Below are 27,369 nucleotides of genomic sequence, written 5' to 3'. Positions count from 1 at the left end.
CTAAACTAGTCTAAATGAAATATTTCAACCTTATCAAGTATTTAATTTCTATAATTTCCTGTCAAAAATGTAGACAAAATCTGTTTGTTCCTACAGAATTAGGGTGACCAGATGACTGTCTCTTTAAAAAACTGGACAGTCCTGTTTTGGGGGACTTTTTCTTATATACGCACCTATTACCCTGCACCCCCTGTCCTGATTTTTCCACAGTTGCTATCTGGTAACCCTATACGGAATGCTTTGATTTTGTAGAATCAGCTTTTTACAAGAGAAGAAGTCTTCCATCAGAAAACTTTTGAGCACCTCTGAGCCAAGTTTTATCCTGACAAAATACTTTGAAACAAAGACACAGTTATAAAGTGCTCCAGACATTATTTAAAACTACTGTTCATTTGCGTCAGCCACACTGGTTTTAAACATAACAAGATTCCAACATGATTTCCCAGGCCAACATAGATGGGGCTGAAGCATGTTGTAAACCAGTTTGACACGAGGGGCTAGGGTTTCCAGCCTCTGGTATCAAATACAGCTCCTTCACTTCCTGCATCCAGTGCTGAACTAGGATTGAATCAATTATATTTCTTTTCAGTTTCAGCAGAATTCTTTATTCTCACAATAAGGAAATCCCAGGGACATTGTTCAACTGGCAGAAACAAAAAGCACATTTAAAACAAAAAGCATGTAAAAATTCATAACTAGTGATCCCTGAGCAGAAATAGAAACATTCAGCCATATACATGCACGCAGGTATCATTTAGCTACCTATCGTCACAGACTACTACAGGATATACATGTACTGATAGTGCCAGTATAAACACAGCTATTTACAATGTACAGTAATGACTACGCACCCCTGGAATCACAACTGATACCACAACATACCACATGGACGGAGGAGATTGCAAGAGAGTCACTGGGGTAATCACTCTCACTAGGAGCTATTACCATGTGTCACCAGCTTAAAATAAGTGTGTGTGTTAAAGTTCAGTTCTCTTAATTCCCAGAAGCTGCCAGCCAGCAATGATTTTACATTCTACACATAATAATTCTTCTTTGAAAAAAATCAAAATGTGGAGACAGTACCAACAGAAGTGAGACAGAGAATAGCTGTAGCACTTTCCTTGACTCTTTTGTTCTTGCATGTTTAATGTTTGACATGTAGGTTTCTTTTCCCCAGTGGACAGGAAATGGATTTACAGTTCACTGAACAACCCTGCTGCACTTTATCAGCACACCAGTTACTAGCTGGCTGCTTTGAATAGGTTTTTTTTCTCTTTTTTTTCCAATAAAATACTCTCCCTTGGGGAATTCCTGCACCCTCCTTTTCTGCTGTGCAGTTAGTGAAATTAATTCTGAACAGGAAAATGTGCTATAGCACATGCTACCTTCACTATATGTGGGAGGGGGAAATCCTCACTCTGCTATTACAACAAGAGTGTCTGCTGCTATTTACTATTCTCTTTCTCTACTCCCTGCCGCCCATGTCCAAAACTCCCAATTCATGTTCCCACTCCTGGAGATCCTATGAGCAAGAGGAGGAGGGGAAAGAAACCCTATCTGTCAAATTGAAGTGGGTCTAAATTTCTGCACTAATAATGTATGTATCAAAATACTCTGGATTCAGATTAGCTGATTTTGTTCAACATTTATAGTTACACACGCCTTCAAAAGAGAACAACAAGTGCTTTGATAAGTGGGTTGAAATGTTGGCTCATTTTACTGTAACTTCTATAAGCACGTCTGCTGAAATGATTTTTTGTACAGCAATGGGAGTTTGGCACACAGTGGGATTTTTAAGAGTGCCTAGGTACCTAAATACTTTTGCAATCTGTCCCTTTAGGACCTGCTTTTCAAAGGTGCTGAGCACCTGCAAGTTGAAATAAGTGGGAGATGTAAATGCTCTGTTCTTCTGATGATGGTCCCCACAGAGAGGATTAAACCTTTTAAAGAATCCACCTTGAGTCTTTCTATAAGCATCCCTCATTATCCTCTTGTCTCTATATACAAACACACACCTGTGCCCCACCACTGCACCAGCCAACGCAGGATTTGTCCTGCCAGTTTTTCAGTTCTTCTTTCAGAAAGGATGTAACATACAATAAATTAATATTAGGGGGTTAGTCAAAGGTTCCTTATCCATGCATTGCTCCTCTCTTCCTCACCCCACTTCAATTCCTATTTAATTTTGATCGGATTTTGTTGGTTGAACATACCATTCAGCTCAGCAAGACCCAATGTAGCATCCAGTAATCACTACTTGTCATCTGATCTCTGAACAAGATGAACTCATCAATACCTGCTAGTCCCTCCAGGATTGCCTCTTGCAACCATAATTACCTTCCAGCTATAAAAGAATTGATCTAACATATGTCACAATCTAATTTGCTTTTTAAAAAGTGTAAAAGCATCCCACTAAGTCCAAACCAGATTATTTTACCTCTAAAATACTTTCCAGTTACTGCAGTGATCTTGTGACTGGTTGAATCTGCTATTTTGTTGGGTTGTAATAAAGTTTTTGTTTCACACGGTCAATATACTTGCTTAGTATTGTAGAAGAGACAAAGATAAAGATATTTAAGGCCCCAAATTGTTTATAGTCTAAAGGGATAATAGTATTATTTCTGAGTGACTTTCCTCATTTGAAACTGGAACAAATACATTTAACCTCCTTAGGGTTGCCACCCCTCCAAGATTGTCCAGGAGTCTCCAGGAAATTAAAAGTCAATCTCTAAAGATTATGTCAGGTGATGAAATGTCCACGAACACGTCCAACCAAAATTGGTAATCCGACACCTCCTCCTGATGTCATTTTTCACGATAGGTAGGCTATATGCTGTCCAAGCAGAAGTCATGCTCTTAGAGTGGTATGGCAGGATTTGCAGGTGTGCAGATTTTAAATTCTGACTGAAGATACTTCAGAAAGTATCTTCCATGCATTCAAATGCACATAGAAAAGGATGTTCAAAACAAACAGGAATTTGACATGAACATACCAAAACAACAAAAAAGGCAAATATGTTCATTAATGCTAAGAGTTCATCTGTAATTACTTAGTGCTTATGTACCTCATGAACCACTATGTAAAATCATTCATTTACTATTTGTGATCTCTTGCATTAGGTATCATGTTATTTTGTCACATTAGTCACAGAGAGGAGATTCAAAGGGGAAGAAAAAATCACATGAGAATTAGAACTAAAGTATTGGAGAACTCAATATGACAGACACACAGTTCTCTTGCAGTCTAGACAGGATGGAACCATAGTTTCAATTATGCTACAGCTCTGCAAAATCCAAAGCTGAAGCATTTCATGGTTAGAACACTTGCTTTGGACCCAACTATACAATGGAGTAGTGTTTATAGTAGGGGCTTTTAGCAAAAAAAGGTATTCCCAACCATGCTAGCATTGATTCAACAGTTCCACTGGCAGCCGTAGCATAGAAAAACATTGGTAGGAGCATGTCCATTAGATCTACTTTTGATCTTCCCCAGAGGGAATATTCTGAGAAACTAAACATTTCTTAGAGTGGACAGGATCTAAAACAGAACCCATTTTTAACCCATGTTTGAGGATTGCTGTATGCTGTTAGTAGGTACTCTAAAATAATGGGAATTGTAATGTAGATGAGAGAGAAGAAAAGACAGATAAAGCAGCCTTGCATATTTCAGAACAATAAAAATAGACTGTTTGGTCCAGATTTTAAAAAGGTATTTAGACATTGTGATGCTCAGCACTGCAACATTTACTAATCTAGGAGCCCAAATTCCATTGGGATTTAGGGTCCTAAATGTCTATATAACTTTTGGAAATGAGACTCAGTGTATATCTACATTACAGCCGCTACAGTGTTGTCACTGAATTGCCCTAATGTAGAGCTCGCCTTCATCGATGGAAGGAGTTTTTCCATCAATGGCATTAATCCACCCATCCAAGAGGTGGACAGTAGGCCAACAGAAAAATTCTTGTGTCGATCTACGTATGTCTACACTGGAAGTTAGGTTGACCCATCAGGGCATACACTTTTTCATAGCACAAAGTGACAAAGCTTGGTGGATCTAATTTTTAAGCATAGACCAGGCTTTAGGTGTTGCAACGATGACTACTACAGAGACTAAATACCTTTAAAAATCTAGGCCTTAAACCTATGAAAATAAAATGTTAATTAAGCTACATTAAATGTTAATGGGCTGGAGATGGTCTCTCCAGTCTAAAACATTGGCTCAAAAGCTAGTTTTGAACAACAGGTGTCTGGTTCAAAGTACCAAAAAAATAAAGGAAACTAACGGGGGGCTGGTCTACACTAACAAGTTATATAGGCGTAGCGACGTCTCTCAGGGGTGTGAATTCTTCCATTGACCTAGTTACTACCTCCTGGGGAGGTGGATTACCTATGACAATTGGAGAACCCCTCCTGTCACAACAGTGTCTACAATGAAGCGCGGCTGCAGCATTTTAAATGTAGACATAGCCTCGCTTTAACAATGGATTATCCTAAGCGGCAGAAAACTTTGTCACCTCACTGGAAAAGTGTGGAGAAAACCAGCCACAATACACTGAAATAAATGTGATTCACAACAAGATATAATAAATGGAAATTAAAAATATAAAAAACTAAACAGAAACTGGGGAAGCGGATCATCTCTCGTGTGCAGCCTGAAGTAAACACTCTGTGCTAGGAACACAGCAAGGATACGGGGCAGAATCCACCTGCCATTTAGTGGGCAGGCTGGATTTCAGCACAACCCTTCTGCAGCAGCTAGTCCAGCCCAAAGATGAAATCGTGGCTGCTGCCCCTCCATACCTTTATCTGAGCTTTTGCCACCAAATCACCCAGTTCCCTCCTCCACAGTCCAGCACCAGAGGCATCCTCCATGCCTGCCAATTCAGCACAGAGTCTCCTTCAAAAGTGCACAAAAATACCCCATATACCTTTCTTCTATATGTGCCCATAAAGGGTCATTGTGGGATCAAGTGGCAAAGAAAGGTTTGGCCAGGCCCTCTGTGCTGGATCAACTTTCACTGTAAATGCACCAACTTACCCTGTGAGCATATGCATGCACATGTATGCATGCAACCTGGGAGCACTATATTGAGGAATAAACTCCATCAGAGTAACCTTGGCAATGAAAATTACTAATGGCTTTTAAGAGAACTGGACACACAGGACCCACTTCCAATGGGTAAAAACAGCCACAACTCTCAATTAAATCACTGAGTTTTGAATACTTAGCAGCTGTCAGGATCGGAGTCTATCCTCACCCACCACATTCACCAAGTTCATTCTATTTGATTTAACATTATCCATCTTCAGCACATCCAAAGCAGGAAACACATAAGAGTTTAATTTTGTCCAGCGCAACAAGCCTTTCCGGGCAAGCAGAGGCATTTTATTTTGTTCCCTTTTCTTTTCTGTTTATTATGGGAAAAGGCTGACACTTCATTAACCAGAACAGATCAGAACAAGTGTTTCCCATAACTTATGAAGTATCAGCTTCATCTGCAGAAATGCATAAATTCCCAAAGCTCATTTATACAATCAGTCAATTGCCAGCCTGCCTCACTATGGCTGAATTAGTATGCTGGTTGCCTGCCTGCAAACCCAAGACCCTGTGTGGTGTTGAATTCACAGACAACCAAAGTTAGATCCTTTCTCTCACTCTGGGCCACTCATAAGCAAAAGCACAGACATGGTCAGATACTGATATAGCCAGATCTCACATAAGAATTACACATTATCAAGTGCATCTGACTTCCAAGCAGATGTTACTTATGAGTATTAACTGGAGCAAGGAAAAATAAAGGGGAAAAAAATCCCTGACTGTATCTGGCCTATGGCATAAATATGATTCTTAGAAATAAACAATCTTCTATTACATAACTCACTTTGAGGTTCCGTATTACACAGAAAATCAATTTATCCTTGCTAATGACTGTGGGACTCATTGCAAAAGATTAAATTTTGTGAATGAGTGAGGAATTTTTTTTAAAAGACTCAAAATGATCACATTGTGAAATGAAATATTCAATGGTGCATGACACAATCAGTTTTGCTCTAATTATTTCAGATATATTCTAGCAGATTTGCTATTTTGCTATGAACTATTTGATAAAAATAATGAACAGTACAAATTATTCAACTTCACTTCAGCTCTTTGCTATAAAACCTTTATTGAGAAGTGGAGAAAGATTACGTATTTCCATGCGTGTATGATTGATGGGATTTGCAGAGTAGAAGAATACAAATTACTGAGGCTCTGCTATATAAGTGCAGTTATTTGGATTCTAAAATAGCAAATGAGGTTTGTGGCTAAAAAAATTTTTTTAAAGCTTTGGTAATTTGTCTAGTGTGAGCTAATCCAATAAAGATTTTCACCATCACAACGTGTGGGGATCAGGAGAGAGAGTTGCAGTGTCCATACTGATCTGACATTTCACAAGTAATACTTCCATTTCTATGCCAAGTCCTGCACAAATGTACGCTTCTCTGAAGCAACGTTTCCCTTCAGCAGTTTCACAGCACAGGATAAAGTGCAGTTCTCCATTCCTGAGTTGTCATTGATAAGGTAATATTAGTAGTCAAAGTTACTAGAATGGCAGCAAACAGCATGACGACATTCACTGAGCGCATGTAGATTAAATAGTTCTCAAAATTCCAAGCTTTGGCGTTAGAGGCACCTGCCACGTATATCTGCACGTTGGGGAGTTTTGTATTCCACAAAGCACATTAAATTCTCTAACAATAAATACAGTAACTCCTCATTTAACGTCCTCCTGCTTAACGTTGTTTCGAAGTTACATCGCTGCTCCATTAGGGAACATACTCGTTTAAAGTTGTGCAATGCTCCCTTATAATGTCGTTTGGCTGACTTTACAAGGAAGCATTGCATAAATTCCGCTTCTTTGCCTCCTCCCCCTCCCTACCTCCCAGTGCAGTTGTTCGGTGGCGCTTTAGGGCCTGCAGAGCCCTGGGCTAAGGGGGCCCCGGGGCCCTGGCCTGCAGCTCTAAAGCTCCTTTCAGAATGCAGCCCTGCAAGCACGGACCAGAGGACTCAGGAGGAGCAGAGGCAGCCACCGAGCCAGTGTCTGGAAAGAAGCGGCGCTTTCCCCTTCAGAGCCGTCCAGAGAGAAGTGGCGCTTTGAAGGGGAAAGCGCTGCTTCTCTCCGACCGCTGGCTGCAGGCTGCCCCTGCTCCTCCTGAGTCCTCCGGCCCATGCTTGCAGGGCCGCATTCCAAAAGGGGCTTTAGAGCTGCAGGCCAGGGCCCCAGGGCCCCCTTAGCCCAGGGCCCCTACAGCCCCTAAAGCCCTTGTGTTCCGGGTAGCCCGGGGGGGGGAGGAAGAGGGAGCTCCCAGAATCATGGCCATGGGGGCAGTGTCGTGCTGTGCAGAGCCATCTGCACACCCCCTGCACCAAGCAGGAGCTGCCCCAGCCTGCACCTCCTGCCTGCCCCAGCCCGAGTCTCCTCCCACACCCCTACCCTGAGCATCCTCCTGCACCCTAACTCCCTCCCAGACCCCATCAGCCCAAGCTGAGCATGTTCTCGCACCATAACTCCCTCACACACCCTGCACCCCCAGCCCTGAGCCCCAGGGGTAAGCCAGGGTCACCTCCCCACCACAGTACAGTACTGTACAGTATATAATGCCTTTTGTTTGCCCCCCCAAAAAAAATTCCTTGGTATCTAACCCCCTGCATTTACATTAAATCTTATGGGAAAATTGGATTTGTTTAATATCGTTTCACTTAAAGTTGAATTTTTCAGGAACGTAACTACGTTAAGTGAGGAGTTACTGTACTGTGGCCCAAATTATTGAAGGGGTCAAACAGTGCAGTACCTATTCCATCCTTGAGGGGACTAGGTACAACAAGGATGAGTACATTAGAGACAGACAACTGTATTTTTAATCAGGACTTTGGTTTTTCCCAGGATATTTTAAAAGTGGAATGTTTATAATACACCATCTTCTTTCTTTATGTGTCTCTAAACAGTGATGTCAATTGTATTTCATAACAATCCTAAACATACACTACTAGCTTTTTTGTTTGTTTGTTTTTTGAGTATGCAGACAAAGTCTGGGAGCATACCTGCATATGAGTATTTCCATACTGCTCACCGATAAGTAGGTCAGAGTAACTCAGCCCAAAGCCATCATTCTTTTCTTGTTAAAATCAACTACTATGCAGTAGTACAGCAAAATTTCAAGCTTTTGATTAAAAAATTAGTTCCAATAATCCTTGACAATGAAACAAGCACTGTATAAACATCTGCAAAGATTAAAGATTCACACTACATTCTTTTAAGCCATCATCCTGCACAATGCCACTCTTTTGAGTCAACTGACATGTTCAATCACTGAAGGAAAACATTGTCCCCAAAGCACACTAGCCAGCAACGACTTTAGCCCTCAGAACTAAGAATCCATTCTTTTTCATGAGTCCAAACTTCCAGGATGGAAAGAAACAATCAAGAAGCACATCTTTTGATTTTTATATCTATATTAACTAGATCACCACGTAGAGAAGTAAGTGCCAGAATACATGCTGTTAACATTTTTCACATCTGAGATTAGTCTCCCTCTTAAATTACCTGCACTTCATTTAACTTTACTAGTGCTAACTAGCACTAAGACAGATACAGCTGATCACTGCTCATCCATCCACCTTTGTATTCATCACATCATCTAGTCTAGGTTTTTAGAACTACAACTCTTCCTTCTTATTTGGCATCCATTCAGGAGTTGTTTCCTCAGCTGCCTGGGTGTCCTACCAGTGAACAGGCAAGTAGCCCAGCTCCCCTGGCTAGCTGGATCCCTGTCTCTCAGACATGATCTATTCCATTATGATGTGGCAGGTCATGTTATAGTATAAAAATAAATAATGATTCCAATAGGAATAACCAGCTACCAAGTCAATCATCAATTACAAATGACCACTAATGACAGTTACCAATGAAGAAACTAAGTACCAATTATCAAACTAATAGTAATTACTAATTGCCAGATAACGGTATAAAATTGGTGATTGGCATTCTATTTCATAGATTATAATAGCAAAGTAATTAAACATCAATTTTAAAAATATATAACAGAAACATTTAGACAATTGTATTATGTCATAATATAATACGATATGACATGGCAAATCACGTCATGACAATATAATTAAAATACTTTGACTTTTATAGTCTACTGTATTAGAATTTATAATATAACAAAAAGTCAGTAACTTTGCAATGAAATAATTTCAATTTTTTTTGGATAATATTACAAGTTGGATTGAAAAAGGTAATAGTGTTGATGTAACATATTTAGACTCCTATAAAGCATTTGACTTGGTACTGCATGACATTTTAATTAAAAAACTGGAGTGATACAAAATTAACATGGCTCATATTAAGTATGTAATGGATAGTTCTCAAAATTTAATTATAAAATTAAGAATCGTCATTGAGCAGGTGTGTTTCTCGCTGGTCCCAAAGGGATTGGTTCTTGGCCCTATATTATTTAACATTTTTATCAATGATCTGAAAGAAAACATAAAATTACGGATAAAGTTTGTAGATGACACAAAAATTGGGGGAGTGGTAAATAATGAAGAGGACAGGTCACCAATACAGAATGATCTGGGCCACTTGGTAAACTCAGTGCAAACAAACAATATGTATTTTAATACTGCTAAATGTACACATCTAGGAACAAAGGACTTGGACCATACTTACAGGATGGGGAATGCTATCCAGGGAAACTGACTCTGAAAAAGATTTGGGGTTGAGGCAGATGCTCCCAGTGAAACAACCTGGTCAAAAAAGTTAATGTGATCTTTGGATGTATAAACAGGGGAATATTAAATAAGCATTGACAGGTTATTTTACCTCTGTATTTGGTACAGGTGCGACCACTTCTGCAATACTGTTGCCAATTGAAGAAGAATGTTGATAAACTGGAGAGGGTAAGATTGGAGCCATAAGAATGATTAAAGGATTAGAAAATATGCCTTATAGTGATTGAGCTCCTTGAGTCTATCTATTTACCTTAAAGAGAAAGATAAGAGATACGCTGTGATCAAGCTATCAGTACCTACACAAGGAAGAAATATTTGCTAATGGGCTCTTTAGTCTAGCAGAGAAAGATACACCACCCAATGGCTGGAAGTTGAAACTAGACAATTTACCAAATGTTGTGGTTGATTCTCCATCACTTGCAATTTCTAAATCAAGACTATGTGTTTCTAAGAGGCTCTAATTCAAAAAGAATTATTCTGGGGAAGTTCTATGGCCTGTTTTATACAGGAGTCAGACTAGATCAGGGTAGGCAACCTATGGCACGCATGCCAAAGGCAGCATGCGAGCTGATTTTCAGTGGCACTCACACTGCACGGGTCCTGGCCACCGGTCCGGGGGGCTCTGCATTTTAATTTAAATTTAAAATGAAGCTTCTTAAACATTTTAAAAACCTTATTTACTTTACATACAACAATAGTTTAGTTATATATTACAGACTTATAGAAAGAGACCTTCTAAAAACGTTAAAATGTATTACTGGCACGTGAAACCTTAAATTAGAGTGAATAAATGAAGACTCAGCACATTACTTCTGAAAGGTTGCCAAGCCCTGGACTAGATGATCACAATGGTCCCTTCTGGCCCTGAAATCTATGAAAATAATTCAATAAGGCTGAAAGAAAATGTTCCTAATTTTTCCTAAAGGAAACTGCAGAATGAAATTCTGCAGGAAATTTTTATTTTTTGTTCCAGTTCAGTATAAAACAATTTGAAATTTCCTGCAGAACAGGATTTCCAGGTACTGATCACCATTAAGTTTATATAACTAGAACCTCAGCATCACAGTTTCATAGCTATTTACACCAGTTCACTGATTAAATGCTTCTCCACTCCATGTATGGCTTGTCTAAAATAAATAACAGGGTTGTCTCAATTCTAACTAGAGAAGCATAAGTAAACATAGTTAATTCAACATATTAAGCATTACATGATAAAAATTAAGCACATGGAAGGCTTTAAATAGGATACCATCAAGTTTTATATCTTAAAAATCTGTATTTAGTTGACCTATTTTCTCTTCATTATCTGTCATTTTTCTTAGAATTGTGAAAATGAACTTTAATTCCTTTTTTATTTCTCTTCCCTTTAGCAAACATTGACCTGGTTCCAGTGATTCTGTAGAACGAACTGTCATGTCTTCATGTTTCTTGCTTCCTTGTTTAAGCACAAGCATTGTTAATAATGGAACAGGACTGTGCACATCACTTTGAGATCTAGTAACAAAGAGAGCTTGGTATTATTAGGCCTTTGTCTGGAAATAGTACATCTAATTTCTGCCAAAGAGCCAGCAAAGCATAAGAGACTAGAATTTAGAATCCATATGTAGATCCATCAATATTAGTGGCTATTGTATTTGTTATAGAGTGCTGCATGTTCCCTAAAAAAATATTCAAACCAGAAGAACTAATTCCACCACAATATAATCATTTTAAAGGTAAATTAAGTTCTGGGCCCTAATTACTCTATGTCCCTTTTTATTGCTCTGACAAATCTGTATGAAATTTTGCTGCTGCAGAAACATAAACAAATAGTGCTAATCAGCTACATTAATTTCCCAAGGTTAGGCATATTTTATTTTGAAGAGTTGATAAACTTGGTGAATGATTAAGTACAGTCCTTTAAAATTAGGTTCAAGGACAAATCCTAATTCACCATACCAAGCATTTGTTTTTGTGCAAGACACAATACAGCATGTTTACACAAAACAGTGTACATTTAAAGTCCCACGCAGCTGGACAAATTTCAGCTTTCATGTGGGAACACATGACACTGTTCTCAGAGTTAGGACACCCTGGACTTAAGTGGTTCATTTTACTCATTATTTCCCCAAGAAGGAATCAGTGGTAACAGAAAAATATTTACATAAGCCACTGAGTCAGAAATTTGTTATGAATTAACAAAATTTCCTGATCAGGCAAGGACATACCCAGTATGTCTTTGTGATCATTTTAAGCACTGATCATCCAGCGCAATCCAATCGTCCAGCTAAAAATGAGATCACTAGACCAGGAGTATTCCTCCAGGCCGTGTCTGGAATAGCCCCCCAGACAGCTTGGCCAGATTCACCCAATTAAGACCAAAACCTACAACTCATTTTTCCTACCAGATCTGCTTAGTAGGCAACCAGACAACCAGGGGTTAAATGGCTGGTGAATCAAAACAAGATTAAGCCTTCGAAAGGGAAGAAGAGCATTATGTTAGTTGCCCCTGGAAGACACAAACACTCAGTTGATACCTTCACAATTTTAGTACTAAAAAAAAAAAAGTGAAGCCATCACTCCAGTCTGCTCAAGTTACTGTTCCCCATCACTGCTGTCTATAAAACCATGCAACCAGCCTGCAAACACACAACTATCTAGTGTATTAACTGAACAAGTGAAAAATACTTGCACAAAAATGACAGCAAGTGCTGTTTAGAGCAGAAAATTAGTAATTTTTTGACATTTAATAATTTGATTGTCAAAATTATGCACATGCAGCTGTGCGCAGCAAAATTCACACCGCATTCACAGCTAGGCAGCATGCACAAATGGCTAGTGCACCCTGAAAGTCAGGCCCTAACTGTTTAATGTCAGTTAACTATCTGAATTAATGCAATATGGTCGGTTCATGGAAAAGAATTTCCATTTAAAAAGTCGATATTCAGAACGAAACTATCTATCCACCACCAATTCTCATCAGTGAATGGAGTACAGGGCACATGAATATAGCATCAAATATCATGGTTTCAAAATGCTATTTAAAAACAGCTGTAAGGACCACCCATAACATAGGCCAGAACCAGACAGACAGAGTGCAGTGGGTTTTTTCATAAACCCCAAACTTGCTGAAGTTTATGAAAAGGTTTGCTGGGGTTCAATGAATGCTTCAGTGTATCTTAGGGGGTTTGGAGTAGGCCTGAGCCAGACAATTTTTTTTGGGGGGGGAGGCAGGGGAGGAAATCAGCCATGTGCTCCCAGAAAAGAGGACCTGCAATTCTTTATCTTTAGCTGTCCTCTAGCTTGGCGCAGGAGTCCTGATGGACTTCTACCTCACCTTCTCCCAATGTGTTCAGCAGTAGCTGGATGCTCTCTTCTCAGTGTTCCCAACTCCAGGAATTTAATTTATTTTGTCTGTTTTTTTTAAGTCTCTCCCCCAACTACCCCCCCCCCAGCGACACTGGCTTAAAAATGAGAATTTTTTTTTAAATCTTAATACATTTTGGGTTCTTTTCATTTGCCTCTGATTTTTTTAAAGACTTTAGGGTTAATGTTTCCAAGCTCTTCGCCACAACCATGAGAGTTAGAAGCTTTCATTTAAATATATACGTTGAGATTCCCATAGAGATCACTTGACTCCAGGAGCTGGGACGTTAGGAAAAATGTCAACTATTATGAGACCCATGATAAAATTATGAGATGGCAACACTGTCTTCTCAGCTCTTCGAGGGGTTACCCAAAAGGTAGCCCACTGCCCTCAAATTCCACATTCCAGAATCTTCAGGGGGAGAGGAAGAGATCTCCCCTCCCCCTTTCTTTTGAAGCAGGATCTGGAAAGGCTCCAACAGTGCCCACTACATATAGGGCATCCCCCAGCCCTACAGATCCCTTTAATAAGTATTTATTTAGCAACTATGTTAGACTCTTCACTTCAGTCTTCTGATTTGCCCACAGAAAGTTCAGTATACCTATACATGGTTTTTGCCTGCTGCACCTGTGAAAAGTTTGACCTCAAAGCTATGGCTTTCCTTGTTTCACAAGCTGATATTGGAGCATATTTCAAGGATGAAATGTTTGGGAGCGGGGGTTGGGTTGTTTGTTTCATATTGGGAAGCATCAGATTCAAGGATACAGTATCTAAATTGATAAGGCACAGAACTGTCACATGACCTTGGTCTCTCTTGTATCTATCCACAAATTGTCTGAAGCTCCTTGTGCGCTGTATGATCAAGAGAAATAATAAAAAACAATCCTGATCCATCAGTATCAGCAGACAAGCAGCAGTTAACCTTTCAATGAGAAACTAGCCTGAGTCTGTATGAAGAACAATTGGTAAGGCAATGGAATTTAGTTCCAAGCTTCCAAGGGTTAACTAACTACTGGGGGTGGGGGGTAAGAAATGGGAGAACTATTTTAAAAATTCCTAAGTGTACCTTGATATTGTCCTGTCAAGGGTAGAGAGTCATGTTCTTTTGTTGAATAAACGGCTTTGCATTTGTTTCACATGGAAGCTCCTGGGCTTTACCTCAGTTTTTTTCTTTTAACATTAAGTAGCAGAAAACATTTGTTTTCCTAGTCACGTCCTGTTTATGCAGCGTCACACAATCTCTCTTTGAAAAGCTCACTCTTCCAGCACTCGACACACATAGTTGGTCAAAACATTCGCTGTTGTCTTTTTGCCAAGTCTCAAACAGTTTCTGCACAAATGCAGCAAAGGTTCTGCCAGAAAGGATAACAGCACCTAAACTTCCAAAATCATATTGACATGCCCATCAACAAAAGGGGTGTCAAACTGCCAATACTTAACTGTCTACAATGCCCCAAAAGAGGAGAAACAACACAAGCTGATTCCTTCTGTCTCACACACACAGCAGAATCCCTGACAAAAATCACAGCAACCAAGGGTGGATTCTCACCACTTCCAGAAAATATCTGAGTGCAAATTACCACAAGGATAGTAGCAAACAACTAATAACTTACAGTATTTAGAAAGACAATAGGAGAGGGCTATTGCTACCTCTCCTTCTTTTAAATGGCTGTCAGCTGAGCAGGAAACCACAGGAAAGGCTTTTTGTTTCCCTCTCCCTTCTCACTTCATTTATTCCTGTAGCTCTGCAGTCTGAAGAGATCTGAAAGTCAAAACTTCATCCCTTTGTATTTCCAAATGGTATGTCTGATTGTCTTTGGGGCCATACCAATGATGTAATAAAAATAAACAAAGGAAAAACAATCTAGCTTGAGCTGAATCTTCTTTACCCAGGATTTTCTGTCAAAGCTGTTCTTAGGTCAATCACTTTCACTTCCAGAGTATTAAGTCATCTGTTTTTCATAAGCTGAAAATTGCTGCTAAAGCTGGATGGAATATACTGCCTGCCTTGCTTGCATTCTCCAAGTACTGGCCCTGCAACTAATCCAAGGTACAAAGACTGAAAAGCAACAGCCAGCTTCATGAGCTGTTCCAAAATGGTCTCATGAGGGCAGAGGACTAAATGTTCCTATAGGCCCTCCAAAAGCAGATCCACACAATCATGAATGAATTTATAAGGCATTGGCCCATTTTCTCCTCTGCAACAGTAAACAAATCTTCCAGCCCCATCAACATAAACATAAGTAGCCCTTCCAGAGGAAAAAAAATGCTAGTCTGCTGACAGACTGATTGGCAATTTGGAAAAATAGCTCATTATTTACAAATGGAGAAGTGAATACTGATCTACTTACATCCTTTAAGTGTTTGGGGGTCAACCTGGAGGTCCTTCTTGGTCAGGCAACCCCCCCCCCCAAAGTCTAAGGAGGAACCCTAGGATTTAGCCCAGCAGCTAGCAATCATTAGGCTGGGTACCTCTTACAAAGGCAACAAAGCAGTAAAATTTTGAAAAGCACCTAAATCCTGTTCAAAGTCAATAGAAGGCTGAATGACTTACACATTTTTCAAAAAGTTACCCCACATCATCAATCCCTCAAAGGTTCAGTTAACATATGTCCAAAAGTTTGAGTACTTATCTACATTTTCTGATACTTTAGAGCTTACATATAATCTGCAAAAGATTTTTAATGGAGTTCTGCTACTCTATGATGGATAAAGGCGGCTTGAAAGTGGCATAGCTGCTTTTGATTTAGGTGGGGTTTTCCCCTTGCTTGTTTTTTAAGTTAGAAATATTAGGAATGCAAGGTCTGGTCTAGTTTTTCTGGAAGACCTGCAAAGGATATTAGAGAATGTGTATTAGGAGTACAGTATTCAAACCCTAATTGAAGGGGCAAATGTAAAACCTTTAACAGAAACATTCTTCTTCCAAAGCATCAGACATTGCAAGTAAACAAAACAAAACAAACCACTTTAAACAGTTTACCTAAAAACTCCTCCCCCTCCCATTTGCTCAACTTTCCATCTTTTGTGATGTTATAATTACACTAGTCATCATGAACTTTTCTAATATAGATGAAACATAAATTTCTAGTGTAAAAAAACCAATCAAATCTAAAAGTAAACCAAAACACAACAACAATAAAAATCAGGTAAAACAAGCAATCAAAAAGAGCACAAGCCTTCTTCTCCCCCCTTTTTATCCCTTCACATTTTTTAATCGACCTTTAAATACATTTCATTTAAAAAAGACCAGCCCCACAAAAACAAAACAAGGTCTCCTTTAAATGTATTGCAATTAAAAACCACCACCAACAAAAAAAACAAAAACAAACAAAAAGCCCTACCATATCCAGATACTATGACACCAAGAAATCACCAAACCATCTGTACAAAATGTAGAAGAGGCTCTGACAGGATATTTTTGGTGCAGTCAAAAGCCCTGATCCTGCTGTAGTGATTTGTAGGACAGAAAGGGTTTCATTTTGTAGGTAGAATATGAAGTATCATACTCCTTTCAGCATGGCTTGCTGGGCCAGGAAGGGCATCCTGGTTGTGATGGTACAGGGCAAGTTCAGTGATTGTTACTTTCAGTGATTTCCCTTTTTATGGTCTCACAAACTTTCACTGACATTTGCAGTACTATTGTACCTGCACTGGTCCTAGGATAAAAGCGAAACAAGGTGGGAGAGGAAATATTGTCCAGTAAGAGATAAAAAAGATATTACCTTACCCACCTTATGTCTCAAACTTTCACTGAGATATTAAAGTGAATGCAATCAACCCTTTCAGTCTGAAGCTGTAGCATCAGCTGAGATTTTTTTTTCCCCCCTTGCAAGGAAGACTGGGAAAATATAGCTAGTTTAGGCTTTTTTCAAGATTAAGAAATACCTATTATGTATGTTCTCTTAAGGAAGACTCCAGTGTGTTTACATTAAAGGCTCTGTAGAGAAAGAACTGTGATGAAAGATTGCCTCATTAATATTCAAAACCAGAACATACTGGTTTAGAAAAACTTTTGAAATCTCAAATGTCTGTTTGATAGCTCTTATTTTACAGCTTGGAGGCCACCATTTTTATTGGAAAAAAATAGTGCTTCTTTTATTTCTCTCTCTTCTCCCCAGAACTCTATCACACCACACACTGACTACCCAGAATGCAATATGGCATAGGCCTGGCCTACCCTGCATGGTTAGGTCAACATAAGCTGCCTTGCGTTGACCTAGCTGTGGAAGCATCTTCACTTAAATTTGTCTCCCACCAACATAAGTGCCTCTATATGCCAATTTAGTAACACTACCACTCCAAAAGTTGTAGAGACACGGTCAATATTTTCAGGAAGATGCAGTGCCAATGTAGACACTGCGTTGCTCACATGGACTGTTACTGGCCTCCAGGAGCCATCCCAGTGCCCAACACTGACAATACAATTGATACAAGCATTCTTGGTGAGGACATGCACCATCAACACAAGGAGCCTAGGGTGGACATAAATGTTGCAGTATACTGACATAAGTTACCTTGACATCATTTTGTAGTGTAGACATGCTCATAGTTTCTCTTTACCCACCCAGGCCTAAGTCAGCCATTGGTGAACCTCTCACCTCCAGACTGATCTTGGATCATATCTACTCCCCATCTGTACCTCTCCTCTGGACATTGCTATGTAGGGTTGCCAATTGTCTAATCTCACAAACCCGAACACCCTTGCCCTGCCCTGCCCCTTCTCCAAGGCCCCACCCCACTCACTCCATCTCCCCTCCCTACATCACTCACTCTCCCTGGACTAGGGCAGGGGGTTGGGGTATGGGAGGGAGTGTGAGCTCTGGGCTGGGGAGCCTTCTGTGCCCCCCAGGCCTGCAGGGACATACCAGCCACTTCTGGGAGTGGCGCGGGGCCAGGGAAGGCATGGAGCCTGCCTTAGCCCCACTGCGCTGCCGGACTTTCAATGCCTAAAAATCTCCCGATTTGGCTTCAGTAGCCTCCAAGAGATAGCGTGTGATTCCGGGAGGGCTGGCAACCTACACTACGCTATAGGCTTGCTGCCTGGTTTCTCACTCTCTCTCTCCGCCACCCAAGTGTCTCTAGGCCTTTCTTGGAAACTCCCTTCCCACCTCACTTTCTACTGGTTCTTTCCTCTCAAATATGCCTCTCTTTCTGTTCTCTGGAGGAATTAGATGGGAAGTGTTTACTAGTGCACTAGTAGCAGAGAATTAGTTGTGGAAAGCTACATACAGGAAACCTTGAAGCATAAAAAAAAGAGCAGATAAACCATTTTCTTCCTGTCAAAATAATGGCATTTTACATATATTATGTTTTATCCTTTAAATTGACCTTCTCATAGTTAGCAAAGAAAAACAATTATTTGCATGGCAGAGTGGTGCTCACTAGAATAGGCCAAATACTTACAGACTTTATTCACTAACACAGGTTCAAGTAAAACCTGTAAATTCACCTCAGTGTCCCCAACACTTTTTATTTTTTCACAGACTTTCAATTTTTTATTTGAAAGAGTGTTTACAGAAAGTAAAACAAATATTCAAATTCAATTCAGAGGGTGAAATTTGTTCACAAACTATTTGTTGAATAATGTTCAATAACTGACAATCAAGGGTTCTTCCATTGCTGTTGTATAGTAAAGACTTGCATTGACCTAGTGATGTCTACACACAGAGCGGGGCTCTAGGTTTTTTGCTGCCCCAAGCAAAAAAATTTTTGTCTACCCCCCAGCCCAGCCTGGGCTCTCACTCCCCCCCCCCACTGCCCCTGCCACCCCAGCCCTAGGCTCTCTCTCCCCCACCACCCACACTCCCTGCTGCCCCAGCCATGGGCTCCCCCTCCCACCAGTGCTGACTCCGCCTGCTCCCCCCTCACCTCCAGCCGGTCTGGCACTGGCAGGGTTGGGGTAAGCAGCCCAGGGTCCCTCCAGCCAGGGCTCCTGACTCCAGGACTTGGGAGGACAGAGCCCAGGAACCACCCTGGCAGAGGGCTGAGGAGCCAGGGCAGGGTAGCCCCACAGGGAGCAGAGCCTCAGAGGGCGGGACGCCTCGCCCTCTATGGCCCCGCTGCTGCTGCTTCTGGCCGCCCTGCTGCAGTCCCTGGGTGGCTCGGGCCGCTTCTCCCAGCTCCAGCTGTGGCGCTGGGGAGTGGCCACCCTGTAGCACCTGCAGGCCCTGCGAAATGGCCCCCAGCCCCAGTGTTCCCTGCTCAGAGCCTGCCCGGCCCAGTCACAAGGTACGGGTGCTGCTCCCCTATGGTGCAAACCTCAGCAGCCCCAGGGAGCCCCCCGCACACAACACACTGCCCTGAAGCAAAAAATAAATAAATTAAAATTTAAAAAAGATGGCTGGAATGCCACTCCTGAAAATGTGCTGCCCCAAGCACATGCTTGGTTTGCTGGTGCCTAGAGCCAGCCCTGTTTACAGAATGGCTTAGGTCAGCTTAATTACATTGCACAGGGTCAGCTTAATTACATTTTCACAGCCTTGGGCCAGGTAGTTAAGCCAATCTAACTCTGTAGTGTAGATCAGCCCCAGGGATGAGTTTCCAAAACAAAAGTGAAAGAATTGGAACAGTATATGGCAGGAGACATTATATTATCTTGGAGTTACACATTGCAGTCCTGTCTCAGTCTATAAACAACTGTACTCCTGTTGATTTTAACAGGATTCTTTTCTGAATAAAGCCTGCAGAATTTCAGCCCATGAGATTACTGAAACATTCTTTAACGTTTGACTAACATCTAGAGAACCTGGGCAATCAAGTTTGATCTATGTGTTTTCAGGTTCTGGGAGCCTCAGCACAGAAGGGAGCCTCATAGCTATTCGATTTAATGTAGCAAATGGTAGCATGAGTCTTACAACTTAAAGGGCATTACACAGCTTGTGTTTTTCAAATACGCACACAGGGAAATAACAGCGACAAGGGGGGGAACCTGAACACAGGTTTGATAATTCTTTCAGACATTAGGAACCAGGAGAGAATGCAGAGAGCTGGCTGCTCAATTAAGGACATTTTCTTCTAGGAGATTAAACTGCTGTTTTCCCCTGACCTCTGACCCAGCTCCCAGGCAAGGAGGAAGGAGATGGTAATATTTTAAAGCTCCCTTCTGGATGAAGGAGCAGAGGCATCCATAAAATTTCCTGCCTAGTTTAGAATCACCGATGCTGGGACTGGATTTTATTTTCTGGGATTGGTGTTGGGATAGTTGCTTCCTATTGAAATTCTGAGGGGAGACCCTGAGTGGCTGTCTGTAAGTTACAGTAAAGAAAAGCACTTTTAACTTTACACCATTTCTGTTGGCTTAAACACAGAAGAAGCTGACTCTTTGTATTGTGTGTTTAACACTGTATGAACTATCATTAATTTGCATTAATGGAGCCCAGTCCTGCAACATGCCAATTTCAAAAGGAACTGAGAGCACTAGAGGACTGAGTCTGGTTCCACCCTAGCCCCTGTAAACTGTTGTGGTGTCATAGAGGGACACAGGAAAATTCCTCCAGCTCAGCAACAGTGTATAGCCAATAGAAGTGGCCTTATGCTGCTAGTGCCCCCCCCCCCGCCCTTTGGAATATCTGGCATATGGGGCATCAGGAGCGGCGCCAGGGTTTTTGGTGCCCTAGGCGGGGGTTCTTCCGCGCTCCCGGTCGTTGGCGGCAATTCTGCGGCGGGGGTGGGGGGGTGTCCTTCCACAGCTCCCAGTCTTCGGGGCACTTTGGCGGCAGGTCCCGGAGCAAGTGAAGGACCCGCCGCAGAATTGCCGCCAAAGACCTGGAGCACGGAAGGACCCCCCGCCGCCGAATTGCTGCCGAGGGTGGCAAAATGCTGCCCCCCCAAATCCTAGCGCCCTAGGCAACCGCCTAGGTTGCCTAAATGGAAGCACCGGCCCTGGGGAGCATGCCAGAGCACAGCCAGATAGGAGGGAGAGAAGCCATAGCAGCCAATGTTGTGGAGGTTCTGGCAGCCTTGGGGAGGCTGCTGTAAGTGTGAGCAGTCCCATGCTGTTCTAATTTATGCCAGAGGCCATGTGAGCCAAGAATTCAGGCAGTGCAAAGATGACATAACACCGCTTTTGCTCTCCTTCCCCCTACAGCCTGCTGCATCTCTCCGGAGTTTAGCTGTGTGAATAGCCAATTTTTCAGTTTCGTGGCTGAACTTAAAAAGAAAAGAAAAAAATTGTTTTGAGTCAACCTAAAACAAAAGATTTTCAAATTTTTCGGTGATATGAGAAAGTTTAAAAAAAAAAGTGTTGGATTGGACAAAATGTCATTTCATTTGATGTTTTTTACCTTTTTAAAAATAAAATTGAAACAAAATTCAAAATGTCATTGAGTAAATTTTTCTGATTTCCCCCCCCCCCAAACAATTCAGCAAATTTGACACAAATTTGCAAAATGTTTTTGTTGATCAGAATCTGCTTGGGGGTGTGTGGCGGGGGGGAGGGACGGGAGTTTTGTTCAAAAACTTTTGCCTGGCAAACAATTTCAGATCAGGCCCAGAGTGAATACCAATTTGAGACTCTCTTCTGTTTTTGTGGCCAGCATAACTGTCTGTCAGTTAAAGGAAGGCCACTTACTCTTGCTGTATCAGTGCCAGCTGAGCACTACACACAGTGCTTTTAAAAAAAAACAAGAAAAAGAAAAGAAAAGATCATATGCTTAGGATGCCTTTAGGTTTTTTTATAATAGCAAAGACACATCCCATCTGAAAAGCAGCAGCATCCATTCCCAGTATAGTTTAGTAATTCCTATGTCTGCTGTGTTGTTTCCATTTAGGAACCAGGAACATAGATCCAGAAAAGAAAAGAAGTTTTAGACAATCCTAAAGGCTGAAAAGAGCAGATCCAGGTCAACTAAAACATTTTAGACAAAGGCTTTCAAAACTTTACTGAACTTGAGTGAAAGCTCAGGTTAGTTCCTAGTCAATTTGTCTTTCCTTGGTTCTAATGTTCAGCACTATGAACTAGGGCTGGGTGGACAATGGCTGTCTTTCCAGTCACTGCACTACCAATATTTAACTCCTTACTTGCTAATGTGCCTTTTGATAGTGTGGTTGGATTATAAAAGGGCCTAAGCATATTCTATTCCTGACATCCTGTGCAATATAGCTGCACATTTCCTTTGCTCAGCAATGGCTAGTTGGGTATTGGGACTGAACTTGCATCCTTTCCACACCTATAAATCCCAGTGTGAAAGCAGGAGTCAGGACATTGACAAAAAAATACTAGTGAGAGAAACAGTATGGCCTGCAGAAATGAGCAGATGGGTGAGACTCAGGAACTCTGTCACTGACTTGCAGTCACTTTACCAGTCTCTCTCAGTTTCCCCCATCTGCAAAATGTTCAGTTCTTACAGGGAGACGTGAAGCTTAATTAGTTAATGCTTGTACAGTTGTAAAGCAGTTGTAAAATACAATGTCAACACAAACTATTATTTTAGGACTAGCCTCCTCTTTCCACCCCAGGCAAACAATTGGAAGTAGTTCCCATGAGTGCAAGCCTCATCTCCTCTATCCCAGACCCTCCATTAAAAAAAGTTCATGCTATGTTTCTCTAGTTACTTTGCTGCATCACACAAAGAAAGCAGATAGGTGAGTGCTGATGTGTCCAGGATGAAATTTGGGGAAATCCTAGACTGTCACTTTTTTAGTGCACAATTTCTTTTGTAAAAGCAGCAAAGAATCCTGTGGCACCTTATAGACTAACAGACGTTTTGGAGCATGAGCTTTCGTGGGTGAATACCCACTTCCTCAGATGCATCTTTTGGGCACTCAAAGTTATCTGGGTCTCTCATTAAGTCAAATTTCCAGTTATCCTTGGTCATTTTGATGAGACCCTTTGATACCTGGGCAGATCAAGTATTTCACTCCCAACCCAGCTCAGATTTTAAATTTAACTGAAAAAGGATAAAAGTGCCTTGTTTCAAAATCTGAACCATCAACACTTGCACTGCATGTGTTAAGGGGCTGGTCCTGCAAGGTGATGAGCACCCTCAAATCCCTGCTTTCACTGCACATTGAGAGAGCTCAGCATGCCACCAGTTCTGGATCCAACACATCAAATTAAAAATTGCCTCCTGTTCTTCACAAGAATATCATTTTCCAAGAGTACTGCAAATGGCTTCTAAGCCTGGGAGCTGGTCTGACATTCATTTTGTCAAGAGCTGGCCAGGGGAAATGTATTAGATCAGACTCAGCTTTACAGACTATGTATTCAGGCATTGGTAAGGATATTTAGAAGGCAGCAGTTAAATAGTCAGAGTTACCGTTAACCCCAAATTAATACTTTCCATTAATTTTGAGTTATTCACAATACAGAAAAAGCTGCTACCTTGCAAATGTACTTAAAGGCAAATACAGAACCAGAAAAAGAAAGCTCTGTGGCAGACACAGCCGTTGGAGACAGGAAAGTTTGATTCTACTCTCAGTTCTGCTGCAGACTTCTCTGCACCTCATTTTCCCATTTTGTAGAATGGATTGATAAGAGTTATAGGCTTTATAGGGTATTTGAAGGCTCAGTTCATTAATATTTGTTACACACTTTGTTTTCACAGAGTGTCTATCATCTAAGGATAATATGTCGTATACAGTGGTCAGTTCTTTCTATGGCGGATGTTGGTGCAATGCTCTGATTTATCAATCTCTTTGAATATATCTGGAAAATTGTCTCCCTGTAAGGGAGAGAGACAAAGAAATCCATTTTAATCTGCTGTCTCTTTAGACTGAGGTAAATTAAACAAGTACAATTAGCTCCTATTGAGCAAGCCATGTTGTGCTGCACTCCAGATACACACAGCATTTCTTTCAATAGTGAGACACAATACAATGAGCTTATATATTATTAGGAATAAGAAAGACAGTGGGGTCCGGTCCGGTCGCTTTGACTTATCCACAACAACAAAAATCCATTTTCATATTTGTATCAAGCCTGCTATTCAAGCTGCAATATCCAAGCACTGCTTATATGGAATCACATCAAAACCTACGCCGTACAATAGCTGGCCTGACATAGAAACACCATATTTCTGTAGTTAGCATTGGTTCGTTATTATAATTGCTCCTTCCATGTACGTGAGTTAATATTTGCTTTAGCATTTCAACAATAAAACCTAGTTTCTTGAACATCAGATCACATCCAGCTAAAACATACTAAATGAGATGGTAGCCCACAATTTGACAATTTTTATTTTAAACCAAGGGTTTATATTTAATTGAATGAATAGTAATTTAGCCACTATTTTACATAGATATTGAAGCTTAGATGACCCTGCACAACCCAAGCTCCTTGCATTGAATAATCTTAAATGCCACATGGAAGTGCACAAAGAACCTGAGGTAAAGGTATCAGGCCTGATTCTGAGGTATGGTCAAGCTGTCATGGCACAGAATCCAAATAGTATGGCAAAAATGGCTCTATGCTGATGCTACAGTCCCTAGAGAATCTCCCACATTAGGTGACATTTCAGCTGGCTAGTTAGGAAACTGCAGGCCATACTAGTGAGAACTGGACCCCCAGCCTTCCTTGAGAACGTCCTTGTACTGGTTGGTTTGTGACTCAAACTTCATAATAATTTAAATCAAACAAAGTAAAAGTACCTCTGATCTCTGGCTTAAAAAATGTTTAGTTTTAAATATGGTGAACATATTAATTTACAATAAGAGTCTTTCTTGCCTGGAAACCTTTTACCCGAAACCTGAACTGATCTTTGTTCTGCAGATCTCTGCACTTCCAGTTTCAAAGTGGTGACTGAAAGAGGAAAAGCTAAAAGGCAGCAGGAGAGGCTATCCTGGAAGTATTAAGTGCTGTCAGTGTAACATATGGAATATTTCCAGCCAGTCCAGATAAAGAAAGCACTAAAAATATTGCAGGAATCTGCTCTCCTGAGGTTTCCAGCCCACTGCAGATCTGAAGAGTTTGTGTCATTTGGATAAGTAGCCAAACGTGGGTGTTTCTCTTAACCAAACTCAGCCTCTGGGGTTCACTCATCATCACTTCAAATTCTGCTATCTGATGGGATTTTGCAAAAAAAGAGAGAGACTAGTCTAGTGAACTGAGTACCAGACAGAGAGCCAGTCTAAGTTGTAATACTTGCTTTTTCAATGATTTGCTGTGTGGCCTTGGAAAGTAATTTAGCATCACTGGGTATCTTTACACATAGGTGCTGGAACTAGGGCTGCGGGGTTGTTGCTGCAACTCCTGGCTTGAAGTTGTTTCCATCTTATATAGGATTTACTGTTTGGTTCATTGGTTCTTAGCACCCCCACTATACAAATCATTCCAGCACTCCTGTGTCTACAGAGCATTTTGGAGTGAGTGGGAGTAAACTTCTGAGACACAGGCTAGTGCACTTCACCTAGTGCTCCAAAAAACAACTGTATAGGCAACACTTTGAGTTATGGCTCAGGCTGTAGCTTGGTTCAGAACCCCTCCATGCCAAGCCACAACTTCAAAGCTTTATCTATGCAGCTATTTTTAGAGCGTTAGCCCAAGCTCTGTTAGCCCAAGTCTGTCTACCCAGGCTGGGAGCTTGCTTCTGCTCACACCAAAATGTTGTGTAGCCCTATACCCATTGTGTCTCAGTTTTCTACATTTACATATGGGTCCAAGCCACAAACTTAAATCCAGATGTAGGCTCATCTAAAGTTCAGAGAGTGTTGGTCTGTACTCGTCTCTAAAGGAATGAGAATATTTACCTTACAAGCATTTTTTAGGAGTAACTAGTTAATCTTTTCAGAACACTTTAAAGATGTGAAGAACTGGCTAAGCACTAAGGATTATTTTTTAGCATATTGAAAACCAGAAAAGATACACTTGGGGATCCAGAAGGCTAAACCCATCCCCACTCTGAGGTCTCCAGGTTCATGGAACTGCGCACATTTCGTAACAGCAGGCAGCAAAGAATGTTAAAATTGCTGAGCCTGGATCCTTTTTTTAGTTAGTAGGAATATATCTTAGAATACAACACCTTTCAGCACTTAATTTTACAGTATCTCATATCTAACTCTTTCACACTTGTCTGAAGTCCTGTATTTGTGACTACAAAAACTGCCACAATATTGTAAATTTGTGACAGAGAACTAGATGCTTGATAACTTAAGCCCCATATAAACACTGACCCCCCCCCCCAAAAAAAAAAACACACACACACCACAAAGCAAGTTTAAATAGCTTGTGTCCTATTAACGTCATCCTGTTATCTCCCTGTTTTATCCAAGAAGATCTCATCCTCATTTGAAATTAAATAGACTGTTCTTTGAATACAAAGCAGCTGTTCTTTCACTTTATACAGAAGGATATAATTTATTTTAACAACTGCAAATCTGAATTGCAATTTCTTACTAGTTCTGCTAAATGAGGATTATCCATAGCCTCATGATAAAACCTATAATGGCACAGTTAGAAGCCTACTTACTAGCGTTCCATAATGTCCATTCAGGAGCATCAGAGGCTGAAATACAGTCTCTGTGATCAGGAGATTCAGTTCCCTGTAGCATTCAGACAATTGGTCCCATTATGGTCATCAGGCGGCTGAGTTAAAGGGTGGCCTTGCAAAAACATAAACAGCTTGTCAGCACAAGCGAAAGAGGCAGGACTGCAGTATCAGGGGACAATGTGAGCCAATGATTAGCCTCTATAGGTTCTGTTTGTTTAAGATATTGTGTTTCATTCTTAAGAAGGGGAAAGTAGGGGAGTAAGAGGAGCTGACTAGAAAGAAACAATGAGTGCTGTGCAGTTTACAACTAACCAGAAAAAGGCTTAGAGCAGAAGGGGTGGGGGGGAATCAATAAGTCATTTCAGGAAAAACGCATTTGCTTCACTTACATATAATCATTTTTAGAAATCTCACAGGCATCTGCATTGCATTTAGCCTGGTCCTGCTTTTAGATCAATAAAAAACACTAGGAGCACAGCTGTGGCCCATGTTCACTGTAGAAATTTTTTTTTCTCTTGCCCACACTCTTACAGATGTTTCCAGAGAAAAGAATTGACAAAATTCACTGTGATCTTCCTCCTCTCACCTCTTCCCAGCACACTCTCCTTCTGTCACCTTCTTTCCCCTGACAGGGGTTTCTCACTTGCTGTCTAACACCCCACACTGCCCTCTTGGCCCTATCCATTCCCCTAACGTCCCTCAGCTTCACTCTAATCTCTTTCCTCTCCCTTGTCCTCAATACCAGTAGGGTGACCAGATAGTAAGTGTGAAAAATCAGGATGGGGTGGGGGTAATAGGAGCCCCTATTTTAAAAAGCC

At 41.0% G+C, this 27,369-nt stretch overlaps 1 protein-coding gene across 8 annotated transcripts in view; it reads right to left on the bottom strand.

The window, feature by feature from the left end:
- Positions 1-27,369, bottom strand: part of TRIM2 (tripartite motif containing 2) — a 119,424-nt gene that overhangs the window by 59,384 nt on the left and 32,671 nt on the right. For 3 of the 8 annotated variants that reach the window (XM_050946383.1, XM_050946393.1, XM_050946385.1), the window contains exon 1: positions 26,531-26,698. The exons of 2 other annotated variants lie outside the window; for them this stretch is intronic. The gene's annotated coding sequence lies outside the window, so the exon portion shown is untranslated. Of the gene's footprint in view, positions 1-14,193; positions 14,283-14,740; positions 14,973-26,530; positions 26,699-27,369 lie in introns of those variants that run through there. 3 more of the 8 variants (XM_050946389.1, XM_050946388.1, XM_050946390.1) reach the window with 2 other exon arrangements.

Source organism: Gopherus flavomarginatus, chromosome 3, assembly GCF_025201925.1.
Source record: "Gopherus flavomarginatus isolate rGopFla2 chromosome 3, rGopFla2.mat.asm, whole genome shotgun sequence".
In the NCBI taxonomy this organism is placed as follows: domain Eukaryota; kingdom Metazoa; phylum Chordata; order Testudines; family Testudinidae; genus Gopherus; species Gopherus flavomarginatus.
The sequence above is the reverse complement of the archived record's forward strand: the minus strand, read 5'-3'. Positions and strand labels throughout refer to the sequence as shown.